This window comes from Oncorhynchus mykiss, chromosome 26 (genome assembly GCF_013265735.2).
Source record: "Oncorhynchus mykiss isolate Arlee chromosome 26, USDA_OmykA_1.1, whole genome shotgun sequence".
In the NCBI taxonomy this organism is placed as follows: domain Eukaryota; kingdom Metazoa; phylum Chordata; class Actinopteri; order Salmoniformes; family Salmonidae; genus Oncorhynchus; species Oncorhynchus mykiss.
In genome coordinates, this window is record NC_048590.1 from 14,112,056 (window position 1) to 14,129,713 (window position 17,658).

At 45.4% G+C, this 17,658-nt stretch overlaps 1 protein-coding gene across 1 annotated transcript in view; it reads left to right on the forward strand.

Moving 5' to 3' along the window:
* The window catches only part of LOC110506270 (protein kinase C-binding protein NELL1), a 407,912-nt gene that overhangs the window by 236,836 nt on the left and 153,418 nt on the right, over positions 1-17,658 (forward strand). The gene's annotated exons all lie outside the window — the stretch shown is intronic.

Below are 17,658 nucleotides of genomic sequence, written 5' to 3' on the forward strand. Positions count from 1 at the left end.
TTCTTATTAAAATTCGTCATGAACACTTACCACGCCGCATCTTGGTCCGATCCTTACTCCTCTTCAGACGAAGAGGAGGAAATCTGCCGTTACAGAAACACCCACCAACAGAGGACCAAGCGGCGTGGTAATGGGCAGCAGCAACAGCGGCCCGAAGACACAGGACTCATGGACTTGGGAGGAGATTCTAGACGGGAGAGGACCCTGGGCACAGCCAGGGGAATATCGCCGCCCCAAAGCAGAGCTGGAGGCAGTGAAGGCAGAGAGGCGCTGGTATGAGGAGGCAGCACGGCGGCGGGGTTGGAAGTCCGAGTGTCAGCCCCAAAAATGTATTGTGGGTGGCACACAGGGAGTGTGGCGAAGCAAGGTAGGAGACCTGCGGCAACTTCCTGTGCTTACCGGAGAGTGAGAGAGACCGGGCAGGCACCGTGTTATGCTGTGGAGCACACGGTGTCCCCAGTGCGGGTATATAGCCCAGTGCGGTACATTCCAGCTCCTCGTATCGGCCAGGCTAGAGTGGGCATCGAGCCAGGTGCCATAAAGCCAGCTCTACGCATCTGGTCTCCAGTGCGTCTCCTTGGGCCGTGTACATGGCACCAGCCTTACGCATGGTGTCACCGGTTCACCAGCACAGCCCAGTGCAGCCAATTCCACCTCGCCACACTGGTCGGGTTACGGGGAGGATTCAACCACGTAAGGTTGGGCATGCTCGGTGCTCATGAGCTCCAGTGCGCCTGCACGGTCCGGTCTATCCAGTGCCACCTCCACGCACCAGCCCTCCGGTGGCAGCCCCCCGCACCAGGCTGTCTCTCCGTCTTCTGCCTACAGGGTCTCCCGCCTGTCCAGCGCTGCCAGAGCTTTCCTCCTCTCCAGCGCTGCCAGAGTCTCCCATCTGTCCAGAGCTGCTAGAGTCTCCCGTCTGTCCCGAGCTGCTAGAGTCTCCCGTCTGTCCCGAGCTGCTAGAGTCTCCCGTCTGTCCTGAGCTGCTAGAGTCTCCCGTCTGTCCTGAGCTGCTAGAGTCTCCCGTCTGTCCGGAGCTGCTAGAGTCTCCCGTCTGTCCCGAGCTGCTAGAGCCGCCAGTCTGTCCCGAGCCGTCAGTCAGCCAGGAGCTGCCAGAGCCGTCAGTCAGCCAGGAGCTGCCAGAGCCGTCAGTCAGCCAGGAGCTGCCAGAGCCGTCAGTCAGCCAGGACCTGCCAGAGCCGTCAGTCAGCCAGGACCTGCGAGAGCCGTCAGTCAGCCAGGACCTGCCAGAGCCGTCAGTCAGCCAGGACCTGCCAGAGCCGCCAGCCAGCCAGGAGCTGCCAGAGCCGTCAGTCAGCCAGGAGCTGCCAGAGTCGTCAGTCAGCCAGGACCTGCCAGAGCCGTCAGTCAGCCAGGAGCTGCCAGAGCCGTCAGCCAGCCAGCCAAGAGCTGCCAGAGCCGCAAGCCAGCCAGGAGCTGCCAGAGCCGCCAGCCAGCCAGGAGCTTCCAGAGCCGCCAGCCAGCCAGGAGCTGCCAGAGCCGCCAGCCAGGAGCTGCAAGAGCCAACAGCCAGCCAGGAGCTGCCAGAGCCGTCAGTCAGCCAGGCAATGCGAGAATCGCCCTTCACTCCGGAGCTGCCGGAGTCTACCGCCTGTCCGGCGCTGTCGGAGGCGTCCTTCACTCCAGCGCTGCCGGAGTCTCCCGCCTGTCCGGCGCTGCCGGAATCCCCCGTCCATTCGGGACCCATGTCTATGGTTCCCAGTCCAAGGTCGGTGGCGAGGGTCGCCGCTTTAAAGAGGCCACGGAGGCGGGCGAAGAGGCGCACTAGAACTTTGGTGAAGTTTGAAGTCTTCAGACGAAGAGGAGGAAATCTGCCGTTACCGTAAATTTGAATTGAATGTAGGAGAATATAACACAACAGATCGTGTTTAGATAATACAATGGCTTCCCTAATGTGTCTAATGTCACAATACATAGTTTCAGGCTCTTATTTTGAAAAATGAGCCTGAACGACAAAATTGCGTCAGTGGTCAGCTGGAGGATCTGAGTGTTTTGTGTGTAAAAGACAAATGCGGCCATTGTTTCTCTCTTTCCTACTAAGAAGCCACCTGTCCCGGTTGATATATTATCGAATAGATATTTGAAAAACACCTTGAGGATTGATCATAAAAACGTTTGCCATGTTTCTGTCGATATTATGGATCTAATTTGGAATATTTTTTGTTGTGTCGTGACCGCAGTTTCCGGTGGATTTCTCAACCAAACGTGAAGTACAAACGGAGGTGTTTCGGCTATAAAAATTATCTTTATGGGACAAAATGAACATTTGCTGTCTAACTGGGAGTCTCGTGAGTGAAAACATCCGAAGCTCATCAAAGGTAAACGATTTAATTTGATTGCTTTTCTGATTTTCGTGACCAAGCTGCCTGCTGCTAGCTAGGCATAATGCTATGCAAGGCTATCGATAAACTTACACAAATGCTTGTCTTGCTTTGGCTGTAAAACATAATTTCAATATCTGAGATGACAGGCTGATTAACAAAAGGCTAAGCTGTGTTTCAATATATTTCACTTGTGATTTCATGAATATTAATATTTTCAAGTAATATTTTTTGTCCGTTGCGTTATGCTAATTAGACTCAGTTGATGACAATTCTCCCGGATCCGGGAGAGTGAGTTCCAAGTGTTTTTCCTAGAACCCTCTATGAATGGTTCCATCAGCCTTTAAAATTAAACTCTTTATATCATAAGGCCTTTTTTTGATGGCCTAGTTATACCCAAACACAGTGATGTTAGGAAAGCCTGTGTTTACAGGGCACATCAGGCCTGCAAGTCACATTACGCTGGCTGCAAAGTGATGCATAATTCCTATTGGAATCCAGCCAGTGAGGATATCCAACAATTAAAACCTGGAACCTGCATTCAAAATGACTGCCAGATTTTCTAATGGGACGACCTAAATCATGTGAACTGGAACAAATATCTCAGTAATAAGTGGAAAAAGTCCAACTGTTAACAGATTGGATTAGATTAGAAAAATGTGTTATTTATTTTCATGTAACATAAGATTAATCAACCAATGAAAAGACAGATATTGAAACAACAAATTCTGAAAATCAACCTGCAATAGAGCATGCTGGGAAATATGATAATGATGGGCATGGTTTTGAGTGTTTTACCCAACACAGTAACACAGAGTAAAAATGACACACACTTAACTCTGGTTATTAACTCTTCTGTAAAGCCCAGCTCTGTGGAGTGTAAGGCTTAAAGTGGTCCTATGAACAGATACTCCAATCTCAGCTGTGGAGTTTTGCAGCTCCTTCAGGGTTATCTGTGGTCTCTTTGTTGCCTCTCTGATTAATTCTCTCCTCGCCTGGTCCGTGAGTTTTGGTGGGCGGCCCTCTCTTGGCAGGTTTGTTGTGGTGCCATATTCTTTCCATTTTTTTATAATGGATTTAATGGTGCTCCGTGGAATGTTCAAAGTTTCAGATATTTTTGTATAACCCAACCCTGATCTGTACTTCTCCACATCTTTGTCCCTGACCTGTTTGGAGACCTCCTTGGTCTTTGTGGTGCCCCTTGATTAGTGGTGTTGCAGACTCTGGGGCCTTTCAGAACAGGTATATCAGTACAGTATATCACAAAAGTGAGTACACCCCTCACATTTTTGTAAATATTTGAGTGTATCTTTTCATGTGACAATACTGAAGAAATTACACTTTGCTACAATGTAAAGTAGTGAGTGTACAGCTTGTATAACAGTGTAAATTTGCTGTCCCCTCAAAATAACTCAACACACAGCCAGTAGTGTCTAAACCTCTGGCAACAAAAGTGAGTACACCCCTAAGTGAAAATGTCCAAATTAGGCCCAAAGTGTCAATATTTTGAGTGGCCACCATCATTTTCCAACACTGCCTTAACCCTCTTGGGCATGGAGTTCACCAGAGCTTCACAGGTTGCCACTGGAGTCCTCTTCCACTCCTCCATGACAACATCACGGAGCTGGTGGATGTTAGAGACCTTGTACTCCTCCAACTTCTGTTTGAGGATGCCCCACAGATGCCCAATAGGGTTTAGGTCTGGAGACATGCTTGGCCAGTCCATCACCTTTGGTCGTGGTCGTCTTGAAGGTCTGTTTGGGGTCGTTATCATGTTGAAATAGTGCCCTGAGGCCCAGTCTCCGAAGGGAGGGGATCATGCTCTGCTTCAGTATGTCACAGTACATGTTGGCATTCATGGTTCCCACAATGAACTGTAGCTCCCCAGTACCAGCAGCACTCACGCAGCCCCAGACCATGACACTCCCACCAGCATGCTTGACTGTAGGCAAGACACACTTGTTTTTGTACTCCTCACCTGGTTACCGCCACACACGCTTGACACCATCTGAACCAAATAAGTTTATATTGGTCTTATCAGACCACAGGACATGGTTCCAGTAATCCATGTCGTTAGTCTGCTTGTCTTCAGCAAACTGTTTGCGGGCTTTCTTGTGCATCATCTTTAGAAGAGGATTCCTTCTGGGACGACAGCCATGCAGGCCAATGCTCCTTAGCCGGCCCACAAGAATGGAATGGTCTACTGTATCAAAAGCTTTGGCCAAGTCAATAAAAATAGCAGCACAACATTGCTTAGAATCAAGGGCAAAGGTGATATAATTTAGGGACTTTAAAGTTGCAGTGACACATCCATAACCTGAGCCAAAACCTTTTGATAAACAGGGCCAAATAGAAATTATAACAGTTAGGAAACCTTTGAGAGCCTCCCCAGCAACTACAATCCGTAAGGTGCAAATACCTAAATGAGAGATCAGTAGTGCAATTCACATCAACGCACTATGTAGATGTCAATAATAAGTGATATCAGTATAGCCGTAGACCACACCACTGCTGTCATCCTTACCTCTAAGCGTTTATTCAAGTTGGATAATCTTTGAATGCCAACAGCAGTCGCACCATTGGAAGACATAGCTTGGACTGTAGCCTACGAAAGCCTATTCTTTCTCTTTTCCCGTGATCCATCAAACACATTTGATGTATCATCATAGTGTTCTCTGACTTGTGGTCAGACTCGCTCAGGTGGAACAAACTTAAACTTGCGCCTTTTTTCAATGCTAATTTGAACATTGAGAAAACAGAGGAGTGTCACGCAAACATCCTTTCTGAATTTAGAAGTAGTCCTCGAGGTAATCATCTAGTTTTTCAAAAGTATCTGTAATCTGATTACAATATTTTTGCTGGTTATGTAACGGATTACAGTTAACATGTTTTTGTAATCCATTACATTACATGTAACAGATTACATGTAATCGTTTACTTCCCAACTCTGCTCACTGCACAACTTCTCTCCCCATGTGACCTACTTGGTGTGTGTATGTAATGACATTTATGTGTAACTGATAGATGCACACACACACACACACACACACTACGTGTTAATGTTTTTAAATGTATGTAAATTGTCTGTCTGTAATGTCTTTTTCATTATGTGTCGGACCCCAGTAAGACTAGCTGTCGCCATTGCCGTCGGCTAATGGGGATCCTAATAAATCAAATGACTTGTGTAAAAAATGTGCTCAACTGGACACTCAGTGAGGCAGGGAATGAACTGAGAAAGCACACAGAAGCCATTAAATAAATCATTCAAATTGAAATACCTGGCTAAAATGAATTGAATGTCTCATTGAACCAATTGCAGTGAGGTCCACTTGCAAAACAATATTTTACCCAATGGGACAAACACCCAATTGAGTTCTGTAAGATTCCAGAGGAAAACTACAAACAATACATGCAGGGAAGATTTAGGCCAATATCCACTAATAATACAAACTACAAAAATAGTAATTAAGTTTTGGAAACATCTAAAATACACGTATCCCCTCTCATATCATTATCAAGCCCTGCATGCCAAGAGCTGAGCAAAGCAAAGAGTCCCCTCATCCAGCTGGTCCTGAGTTCACAAACCTGTTTTACTAAACACACTGAAGCCTCAGGACCAGAACATCCAATCAATCAAAATAAACTAAATTACAACACAGTCAAAACAAAACTACATTACATGTTGGAAAACACAAGCACAAGAACAAAGCAAAATGCACTGCTATCCGACCCTAAATCAACAGTACACCATGGCAAACTATTTGAAACCTTTATTCAATGTTTCAAAGACCTCTCTGATGCTTCCCCCAAACCTGTCCTGTTGGGGGAAGCCGCAGAGAGCTGTAGGTTGGCAGTGCTTTAAATTGCTGCCTGCAATAAGATGAGGGACAGTGTATGACAGACCTATCTGCACATGTCCTATATGCTATTGTTTTTGTCCATTGTATGGTTATTTTTACCCTTGAATATTGTTGTTAATGATTGTCCTAGAATATTGTTGTTACTTATTGTCCCGTTGACAATCTTGATTATTATTATTTTTTTATTTTTTTTTATTATGCTAATATTGTAAATAAATCACTTAATGTCCAAAGTACACTTTGGCAATATGTACATTGTTATGTCATGCTAATAATGCAAATTGGATTGAATTGAATTGAAAAATTGAGAGAATGAGAGATAGAGATAGAAGAGAAAAACACTATATATGCAAAAGTATGTGGACACCCCTTCAAATGAGTGGATTTAGCTATTTCAACCACCCCCGTTTGCTGACAGGTGTATAAAATTGAGCACACAGCCATGCATTCTCCATAGACAAACATTGGCAGTAGAATGGCCTTACTGAAGAGCTCAGTGACTTTCAATGTGGCACCGTCATAGGATGCCATCTTTCTAACAAGTCAGTTCATCAAATTTCTGCCCTGCTAGAGCTGCCCCGGTCAACTGTAAGTGAATTTGGAATGTCTAGGAGCTATAACTTCCCAGCCACAAAGTGGTAGGCCACACAAGCTCACAGAACAGGAACGCCAAGTGCTGAGGCCCGTAGCGCATAAAAAACATCTGTCCTCGGTTGCAACACTAACTACCGAGTTCCTAACTGCCTCTGGAAGCAAAGTCAGCACAGGTACCGTTTGTTGAGAGCTTCATGAAATGGGTTTCCATGGCCAAACCGCCGCACACAAGCCTAAGAACACCATGTGCAATGCCAAGTGTTAGCTGGAGTGGTGTAAAGCTTGCCGCCATTGGACTCTGGAGCAGTGGAAACGCGTTCTCTGGAGTGAGGAATCACGCAGTCCGACGGACTAATCTGTGTTTCGGCGGATGCCAGGAGAATGCTACCTGCTCCAATGCATAGTGCCAACTGTAATATTTGATGGAGGAGGAAGAATGGTTTGGGGCTGTTTTTCAAGGTTCGGGCAAGGCCCCTTAGTTCTAGTGAAGGGGAATCTTAATGCTACAGCATACAATTACATTTTAGGCGATTCCGTGCTTCCAACTTTGTGGAACAGTTTGGGGAATGCCATTTCCTGTTTCAGCATGACAATGCCCCCTTGCACAAAGCGAGGTCCATACAGAAAGGGTTTGTCGAGATCGGTGTGCAAGAACTTGACTGGCCTGCACAGAGCACTGACCTCAACCCCATCGAACACCTTTGTGATGAATTTGAATTGCAACTGCGACCAAGGCCTAGTCGGCCAATATAAGTGCCTGACTTCACAAATGCTCTTGTGGCTGAATGGAAGCAAGTCCCAAACATCTAGCCTTCCCAGAAGAGTGGAAGCTATTATAGCAGCAAAGGGGCGGCAGGGTAGCCTAGTGGTTAGAGAGTTGGACTAGTAACCGAAAGGTTGCAAGTTCAAATCCCCTGAACAGTTCCTAGGCCGTCATTGAAAATAAGAATTTGTTCTTAACTGACTTGCCTAGTTAAAAAAAAAAAAAAAAAAAACTCCACATTAACGCCTATGGTTTTGGAATGAGATGATCGACGAGCAGGTGTCCACATAATTTTGGTCATGTAGTTAATGTATAAGACACATAGAGAGAGAGAGAGCTACTTAGGGATACATAGAGAGAGAGCGAAAGAGATACATGTCAGACACACAGAGAGAGAGAGATACTGTACGTATGGATACATAAAGAGAGAGAGAGATAGAAATGCAGTGCAAAATTCGAGAATGATTTGAGCTCCACAGAGGAGATTTGAACAGTGCCAAAAATAAGTAGAATAGTCCTCAAAAGCACTTTTGACTTTTTCTCCTCGGATTAAAAATGTATATCCTGTTTGATGCATATTGCATCATTTGGGATGCCTTGCCTGTGTAGTTTTCAACTGCTTTGTCTGATAGGGAACTTCAATCTTCACACATATTCAGGGGAGTGTGAGCACTTCCTACTGAGCTCCTGAAAATGTGATGCCCTCAGACGTTCAAGTGCGGAGGTGTGTGTGTGTGCTTGCATGCATGCAAGTGTTTGTGTGTGCATGTGTGTGTGCATACGTGCATGTATGTGTGCGTGTACAGTATGTGTCTGTTTATGTCTATCAATGTGTGTGTGAATGTGTGCATGTGTGGGCTCGTGTGCCTTAGTGCTATTCATTTATTAGGGAGTCCCTATCACACAGTGTACTTGGAACAGTAAAGGCCTCTGACAGAGAGCTCATATTTGCACACAGGGCAACCAGCTACTTGTTACTGAGACTATTAAATCTAAAGGAAAATGAATGATTCACACAGTGGTAGCAGCAAAATATCTCTACTGCTCCACTTCCTCAGCATCTCTCCTCATCGAACTCATTTTTTTCTCTCTCTTTCGTTTTTACTCTCTCTCACTCTCTCTCTGTCATTCCACTTTTCTTCTCACCCTGTCTCACCCCTCCTCTCTCTTTCTCTCTTTCTTTCCCCCTCCCTCTGGTACTTTCGTGGAGGTAAGGAGGGCTAACAATAGGACTGAGAACAATCACAGGGGCTTTGAACTGACTGAACAGCTTCCAGACCCCTAGAACTACACACACATCTACAGTATACTGGAGCTACTGTAGGTCTACATGTTTGCAGTAAGGGTTAATATTTTCATGCCCAGAACTGTCCCCCCAAACCCCCTTTTCTGTTATTTACTGTATCTCTGTGTAAGTGAGGAGGATTCCATCCCTCTCTTCCTACATGTGTAGTTCAGAGAGTCAGAGGCATCCGAGACGCAGCTAAATGGCTATCAACTATGAAAGGGTGGTTATATTTAGTTGTCGTTTTTTTGTTTACCGCACATTTGGCTGCTTTGTTTTCAAAACGCATGCACTAATCACTGTCATTTTCCTTTTGCGTGCCGGTTTCTAACCGGAAAGAGAACAAATCTGTATCCAAGGCCCCACTCATTAGCGATGCATCATGCGTTAAATGGTAAACAACATCATGTGTTCATTAGACTGCTCACTTTCTATTTTAAGTGCTGTTGTGTTGTTCATTTAAACAGTTCATACAGGGTGTTGCCGGTACCTTGTTATACTCATTGCCTCATAAGGACTATGTGCGATGCATTGTGTGTTTTCTGGAAAATTGCAGAGTGGAGTAGGATGCTTGTACGCTCTTAGAATTAGTGGTGACGCGAGGAACCCTGGAGATCCTCAAGGAACCATTGCTAGTCAGTGGTTCATATTTGCACCTTTGGTTAGTTGAGGGTTCTTGGAGGAACCTCTACTGATTCAATGTAGCAACAGGTACCTGGAGAACCCTGGTGTGGAGGCATGAGTTAATAGCTCTTAGAGCTACCCCCTACTTTTTTCAATTTCCGCCTGAAGACATACCCAAATCTAACTGCCTGTAGCTCTGGCACAGAAGCGGCATATTCTTGGTACCATTTGAAAGAAAACACTCTGAAGTTTGTGTAAATGTCACGTTCTGACCTTTATTTCCTTTGTTTTGTCTTTATTTAGTATGGTCAGGGCGTGAGTTGGGGTGGGCAGCCTATGATTTGTGTTTCTATGTTTGGTTTCTGTTTCGGCCTAGTATGGTTCTCAATCAGAGGCAGGTGTCGTTAGTTGTCTCTGATTGAGAATCATACTTAGGTAGCCTGGGTTTCACTGTTGGTTGGTGGGTGTTTGTTTCCTGTGTCAGTGTTTGTGCCACACGGGACTGTTTTGGTTTGGTTTATTTCATGTTATTGTTTATTGTTTTGTATTTCATAGTGTTCAAGCTTTTCTTATTAAAATTCGTCATGAACACTTACCACGCCGCATCTTGGTCCGATCCTTACTCCTCTTCAGACGAAGAGGAGGAAATCTGCCGTTACAGAAACACCCACCAACAGAGGACCAAGCGGCGTGGTAATGGGCAGCAGCAACAGCGGCCCGAAGACACAGGACTCATGGACTTGGGAGGAGATTCTAGACGGGAGAGGACCCTGGGCACAGCCAGGGGAATATCGCCGCCCCAAAGCAGAGCTGGAGGCAGTGAAGGCAGAGAGGCGCTGGTATGAGGAGGCAGCACGGCGGCGGGGTTGGAAGTCCGAGTGTCAGCCCCAAAAATGTATTGTGGGTGGCACACAGGGAGTGTGGCGAAGCAAGGTAGGAGACCTGCGGCAACTTCCTGTGCTTACCGGAGAGTGAGAGAGACCGGGCAGGCACCGTGTTATGCTGTGGAGCACACGGTGTCCCCAGTGCGGGTATATAGCCCAGTGCGGTACATTCCAGCTCCTCGTATCGGCCAGGCTAGAGTGGGCATCGAGCCAGGTGCCATAAAGCCAGCTCTACGCATCTGGTCTCCAGTGCGTCTCCTTGGGCCGTGTACATGGCACCAGCCTTACGCATGGTGTCACCGGTTCACCAGCACAGCCCAGTGCAGCCAATTCCACCTCGCCACACTGGTCGGGTTACGGGGAGGATTCAACCACGTAAGGTTGGGCATGCTCGGTGCTCATGAGCTCCAGTGCGCCTGCACGGTCCGGTCTATCCAGTGCCACCTCCACGCACCAGCCCTCCGGTGGCAGCCCCCCGCACCAGGCTGTCTCTCCGTCTTCTGCCTACAGGGTCTCCCGCCTGTCCAGCGCTGCCAGAGCTTTCCTCCTCTCCAGCGCTGCCAGAGTCTCCCATCTGTCCAGAGCTGCTAGAGTCTCCCGTCTGTCCCGAGCTGCTAGAGTCTCCCGTCTGTCCCGAGCTGCTAGAGTCTCCCGTCTGTCCTGAGCTGCTAGAGTCTCCCGTCTGTCCTGAGCTGCTAGAGTCTCCCGTCTGTCCGGAGCTGCTAGAGTCTCCCGTCTGTCCCGAGCTGCTAGAGCCGCCAGTCTGTCCCGAGCCGTCAGTCAGCCAGGAGCTGCCAGAGCCGTCAGTCAGCCAGGAGCTGCCAGAGCCGTCAGTCAGCCAGGAGCTGCCAGAGCCGTCAGTCAGCCAGGACCTGCCAGAGCCGTCAGTCAGCCAGGACCTGCGAGAGCCGTCAGTCAGCCAGGACCTGCCAGAGCCGTCAGTCAGCCAGGACCTGCCAGAGCCGCCAGCCAGCCAGGAGCTGCCAGAGCCGTCAGTCAGCCAGGAGCTGCCAGAGTCGTCAGTCAGCCAGGACCTGCCAGAGCCGTCAGTCAGCCAGGAGCTGCCAGAGCCGTCAGCCAGCCAGCCAAGAGCTGCCAGAGCCGCAAGCCAGCCAGGAGCTGCCAGAGCCGCCAGCCAGCCAGGAGCTTCCAGAGCCGCCAGCCAGCCAGGAGCTGCCAGAGCCGCCAGCCAGGAGCTGCAAGAGCCAACAGCCAGCCAGGAGCTGCCAGAGCCGTCAGTCAGCCAGGCAATGCGAGAATCGCCCTTCACTCCGGAGCTGCCGGAGTCTACCGCCTGTCCGGCGCTGTCGGAGGCGTCCTTCACTCCAGCGCTGCCGGAGTCTCCCGCCTGTCCGGCGCTGCCGGAATCCCCCGTCCATTCGGGACCCATGTCTATGGTTCCCAGTCCAAGGTCGGTGGCGAGGGTCGCCGCTTTAAAGAGGCCACGGAGGCGGGCGAAGAGGCGCACTAGAACTTTGGTGAAGTTTGAAGTCTTCAGACGAAGAGGAGGAAATCTGCCGTTACCGTAAATTTGAATTGAATGTAGGAGAATATAACACAACAGATCGTGTTTAGATAATACAATGAAAAAAAACATATGTTTTTTATTTTATTGTTGTATCATCTTTAAAATGAACAAGATAAAACAAACATTCAGATAGGATGATGGGGACAATTTCAGTGAAAAATATAAGAGGGCGACAGTACTTGTTCAAGTACTTGTACTTGTTCCAAAATGAGTGTGCTACATGACATTTATCATGAAGTCACCCGGATGTCACACACAAGTAGCCCAAATGTACCCAAGTGGCCAAATTGGTGAAGGTATACATTTTGAAACAAATAACTATATACAAAATGCCAAAATGGTATTCTAACACACCCCCCAAAAAAATTTGAAAAAATATGGAGAAAAAAAACATGAAGAAAAAAATATATACATTTACAAAATAACATGGGTAACTATTTACACACTTTCAATATTTGGAAGACTCCCAGTCCTCTATCAAATCAAATATATTTATATAGCCCTTCGTAAATCAGCTAATATCTCAAAGTGCTGTACAGAAACCCAGCCTAAAACCCCAAACAGCAAGCAATGCAGGTGTAGAAGCACAGTGGCTAAGAAAAACTCACTAGAAAGGCCAAAACCTAGGAAGAAACCTAGAGAGGAACCAGGTTATGAGGGGTGGCCAGTCCTCTTCTGGCTGTGCCGGGTGGAGATTATAACAGAACACGGCCGAGATTTTCAAACGTTCATAGATGACCAGCAGGGTCAAATAATAATAATCACAGTAGTTGTAGAGGATGCAACAGGACAGCACCTCAAGAGTAAATATGAACAGTCTAGGGTTTCATAGCCACAGGCAGAACAGTTGAAACTGGAACAGCAGCAAGGCCAGGTGGACTGGGGACAGCAAGGAGTTATCATGCCAGGTAGTCCTGGTCCTAGGGTTTAGGTCCTCCGAAAGAGAGAATTAGAGAGAGCATACTTAAATTCCCACAGGACACCGGATAAGACAGAAGAAGTACTCCAGATATTTCAAACTGACCCTAGCCCCCGGACACAAACTACTGCAGCATAAATACTGGAGGCTGAGACAGGAGGGGTCAGGAGACACTGTGGCTCCTTCCGATGAGACCCCCGGACAGGGCCAAACAGGAAGGATATAACATCACCCATTTTGCCAAAGCTCTACACAATATTGTGCTGCTGAGGTATAATAAACAGATATATATATATAGAGTACAGGGAACATAAGGTTGAATATATTATAATAGACCTGCAAGATCTACTGTCTCTTTTATATTATGAAATTTCAGCTAGATCTACTGTCTCTATTATATTATGACAGACCAGCTAGATCTACTGTTTTATTATATTACAACAGACCAGCTGTATCTACTGTCTCCATTTCACTTTGGCTATTGTTGTGGGCCTGCCCTCCCCTCAACAGCCTCAGGCTATTTCACGTGGGTTGGGGTGGGGCGGCAGACACATTTCATCACTTTTCATTACATCACATCTCATTATATTACTTTTTTATATATTGCTTCTAAAATTTAAAAAAAATCACAAATAATATTTTATATTATTATTTTCAAACAAGGCCATTAGCATGAGAAGAATTTACCAGTCCAAAATGGTGACATTGTTCCTCTTCTGCAGGCACTGTTACAGATTATACACAGTGGCTACAACGGTGTCCTCTCCATTCAAAACATATTCCTCCACTTGGGAATCGCTAAATGAATCGTCCTACAACAATGTCTGTCTCACTTTTCCGATCAATTTCTTCTAAAATTGTGTGTACATCTGTATATCTAGACTTAGATTTAGCTTTCCCTGACTTAGTCGCCATACGGATTGATATATAAACAGCTGAATCTGAGCGTTTACCAAAACAACGCTGTGCGTAAAATGAGTAGCTCCTTCAATAGCGAATTACTCTCTTTACACCGGTGTTTAAGACAGGGGTTGGTCTTCCAACACACAACCATTGCATATTGCCGTTTACCTCAGCTCATTGGCTATCTACCCAGCTAGATTTCAAGACGATCAGTGGTCATTGGGTTAAAATACAGTCAATCAACGAAACAGTGGTCATATCATTGGTGCACAGTGATGTCATTACTTGTTGTCTTCAAATCGGTTTCTTTCAGTCAATACTTTCAGTCCCGCGAAATGGCCCATCAGGTTTGGTTGTGTTACAAACAAACCAGTTGATTGCAATGAAACCAAACATGACTAGAAAAGTCACATTTTGTGTCGGTTATTTAGCTGGAATGTGTCATCGGAAATGGAATGAGACTGAATTCACAACACAAGCGGTTCACAAAATGTTTCGTGTTAGGCTATAAAAACGGATTTTATGAAACGAAAGATCATTCATTGTGTAACAATGAGCATTGGGATTGCAAACAGACGAAGATCGTCAAAGGTAAACAATTTATTTTAATGCCGTATGTGATTTTGTTACGCCTGTGCTGGTTGAAATTGTTGTTTTTTACGGAGCTCTATCCTCAGATAATCACATCGTATTCTTTCGCAGTAAATCCTTTTTTAAATCTGACAACGCAGTTGGATTAGCAAGATTCTAGGCTTTCGACACATGTGAGACACTTGTATTTTCATGAATGTTTAATATGACTATTTATGTAGCGATCACCGTATGTTGTGGAATTTCAGCCCGCTACCGGTTCCGTGCTCAGAGAGGTTAACAAGAAGTTAATATTTTAACCAATGTATAACACTTGTATTTTCATGAATGTTTATTATTACTATTTCTGTAATTTGAATTTGGCGCTCTGCAATTTCACCGGATGTTGTCGAGGTGGGTCGCTAGCGTTCCGCCTGCGCCAAAGTTAAGGTTGAACACTGATAGTTTTGTTGCTTCATTGAGGCTAACAGTTCCTCAAGAGCCTATGCAAATCCCAAGTTGGAATATTTATCCCTAAACAAGTTTTGAACTTGAACTTTTGTCTCAAGACACTAATTCAGGGTCATGTTTAGGATTAATGCTCTAATGTTAGGATTAAAACGTCCACCTGCATTTAAGATAAGTAGGATGGAGACTGAGACAAGGGACCTGTTCAAAGACAGGTCATCATCTGACACTAATTAGCATAACGCAACGGACATAAATCTTCCTAGAAAATCTTCCTATTCATGAAAATCACAAGTTAAATATATTGGAACACAGCTTAGCCTTTTGTTAATCACCCTGTCATCTCAGATTTTCAAAATATGCTTCACAGCCAACGCTAGACAAGCATTTGCGTAAGTTTATCATAGCATTATGCCTTGCTAGCAGCAGGCAACCTTGTCACGGAAATCAGAAAAGCAATCAAATGAAATCGTTTACCTTTGAACTTCGGATGTTTTCACTCACGAGACTCCCAGGTAGACAGCCAAAGTTAATTTTTTCCCAAAATATTATTGTAGGCGAAATAGCTCCGTTTGTTCTTCACGTTTGGCTGAGAAATTGCCCGGAAATTGCGGTCACCACAACGCCAAAAAATATTCCAAATTAGCTCCATAATGTCGACAGAAACATGGCAAACGTTATTTAGAATCGATCCTCAAGGAGTTTTTCTAATATCTATTCGATAATATATCCGTCGGGACAATTCGTTTTTCACTAGGACCGATTGGAGTAATGGCTACCTCTGTATTTTACGCGAGAATCTCTCTCGGAGCCACCATGTGACCACTTACGCAATGTGGCCGCCTACGGCTATTCTTCAACAGAAATGCGTAAAACTACGTCACAATGATGTAGACACCTTGGGGAATACGTAGAAAGTGTAAGCTCGTTGATGGTACATTCACAGCTGAATAGAGAGTCATTGGAACGCAGCGCTTTCAAAACCTGGGGCACTTCCGGATTGGATTTTTCTCAGGCTTTCGCCTGCAACATCATTTCTGTTATACTCACAGACAATATCTTTACAGTTTTGGAAACGTTAGAGTGTTTTCTATCCAAAGCTGTCAATTATATGCATATTCTAGCATATTTTCCTGACAAAATATCCCGTTTAAAACGGGAACGTTTTTTTTCCAAAAATGAAAATACTGCCCCCTAACACCAAGAGGTTAATGAAATGTAAAATGTAAGACTTTAGAAATACATCCTTCTTTACAGCTTGCCTTGAAGTAATTAGTGATCTAACATGATTGGTTAGGCCATAGCAAGGCGTCCACTGCTTTGTGTCCACCAATTAAGCTATGTCAGATCAGTGATTAATTTAAGTAAGGAAGGAAGGAAGGAAGGAAGGAAGGATAAACGAACAAACAAATTATATTCGGAAGGAGTAGTCTGACAATCTGTGGTATCATAGTCAATGGCTGTACTCCATTTTGAACAGTAATTTCTCAGCTTCTTTAGCCGTGTCTGTGTGATTGTCAGGTTTATTGATGACGTTAATGAGGGGCTGATGGCCTCTGCTGACAGTGTCTGTATTAATGCTCAAACTATGGGCTCTCCTCGGGCCTGTCACACACATTTGGACTTCTGTCTCTTTAGCTATTGTGCTGAGAATGAAGGAAAGGGGGTGGGGGGGGGTCAATGCCGATATGGGGGGGATTGAGAGAGAGAGTATCCTGTGTGTGTGTGTGTGTGTGTGTGTGTGTGTGTGTGTGTGTGTGTGTGTGTGTGTGTGTGTGTGTGGTGTGCGCGCGTGTACTTGTCCTTCTGCATGCCTATTTGTGTGAGTGTTTGTGTGTGAGAGAGAGTTTGTAAAAACTGAACATGCCCCAGATGCAACCCACATTGTTCATCCAGGTTGGTGTCATGCTTTTTACTTGAAAACAATGAAAGGGGCCTAAATGAGGCACCAAGCTGAGGTGGGAACCTCCTGTGATCAATAATGTGGCCTGCTAGGGAATTAAATGCAGAGGAGCCCTCCCAAATCCTCTGGGAGATGTTTAATCAGGCGAAATGTTCCATCAAAGGAAGAAAGGCCATTATATTAGTCTAGGATAAACAGCGTAAAGGTTAGGAAAGCAATAGGATTAATACTGACTGAACATGGCAAGTTGATGGAGAGGGCCTTGTCTTTCATTTGTTTGCTTGTTTTTTAGGGGGCTTAAAAAGCCTCACCTAAAATACGTCACTAAACCAACACGCAACTACACAGACACAGAAATATCTCAGTAAAATTCCCCCTGGGCAAAAATATGTTGAACTAATATTCTATCAATGTCATCTGTCAACATAGCTTTGAAAGTCATTGGAATCTTGGGTTGAAATCAGCGGCGGCTCGCCCACAAAGGAATTAGGGGCGGCACCCCACTTGTGATTGGTTCAAAATATATTTTAAAAATATATACAGTACCAGTCAAAAGTTTGGACACACCTACTCATTCAAGGGTTTTTCTTTATTTACGGTCTTACGTAGCAAAATTTGAAATTGTATTTTTACATCGGATACAAGTAGAGACCCAAAGCTACAAAATGGTATATCATACACTACAGTTGAGGAACAATGGGAAAGTAATTTTGCTTTGAAAGTTGATAAACTTGTAAACTCACTTGAGAAAATTACCTTTGAATTTTTTGGTGCTACTACTGGAGAGCCCTTCTTTGTCTACACCCATTCAGCACCGTTCACACCCTATTAAGCTTTAGCCCCACCCATCTCTTTAAGTGTTCCGAGCTTTCTATACTAACAGCAGTCAAGCACCCAACCTAACTTGCTAGCTACTTCCAGGCACAAATGAGAGAACAGCTCACTGAACATTACTCACCCTAGCAGAGCTGGTTAGGCTTTTATGTTATCCAGTGTTGATGACTGCAACTGTGCT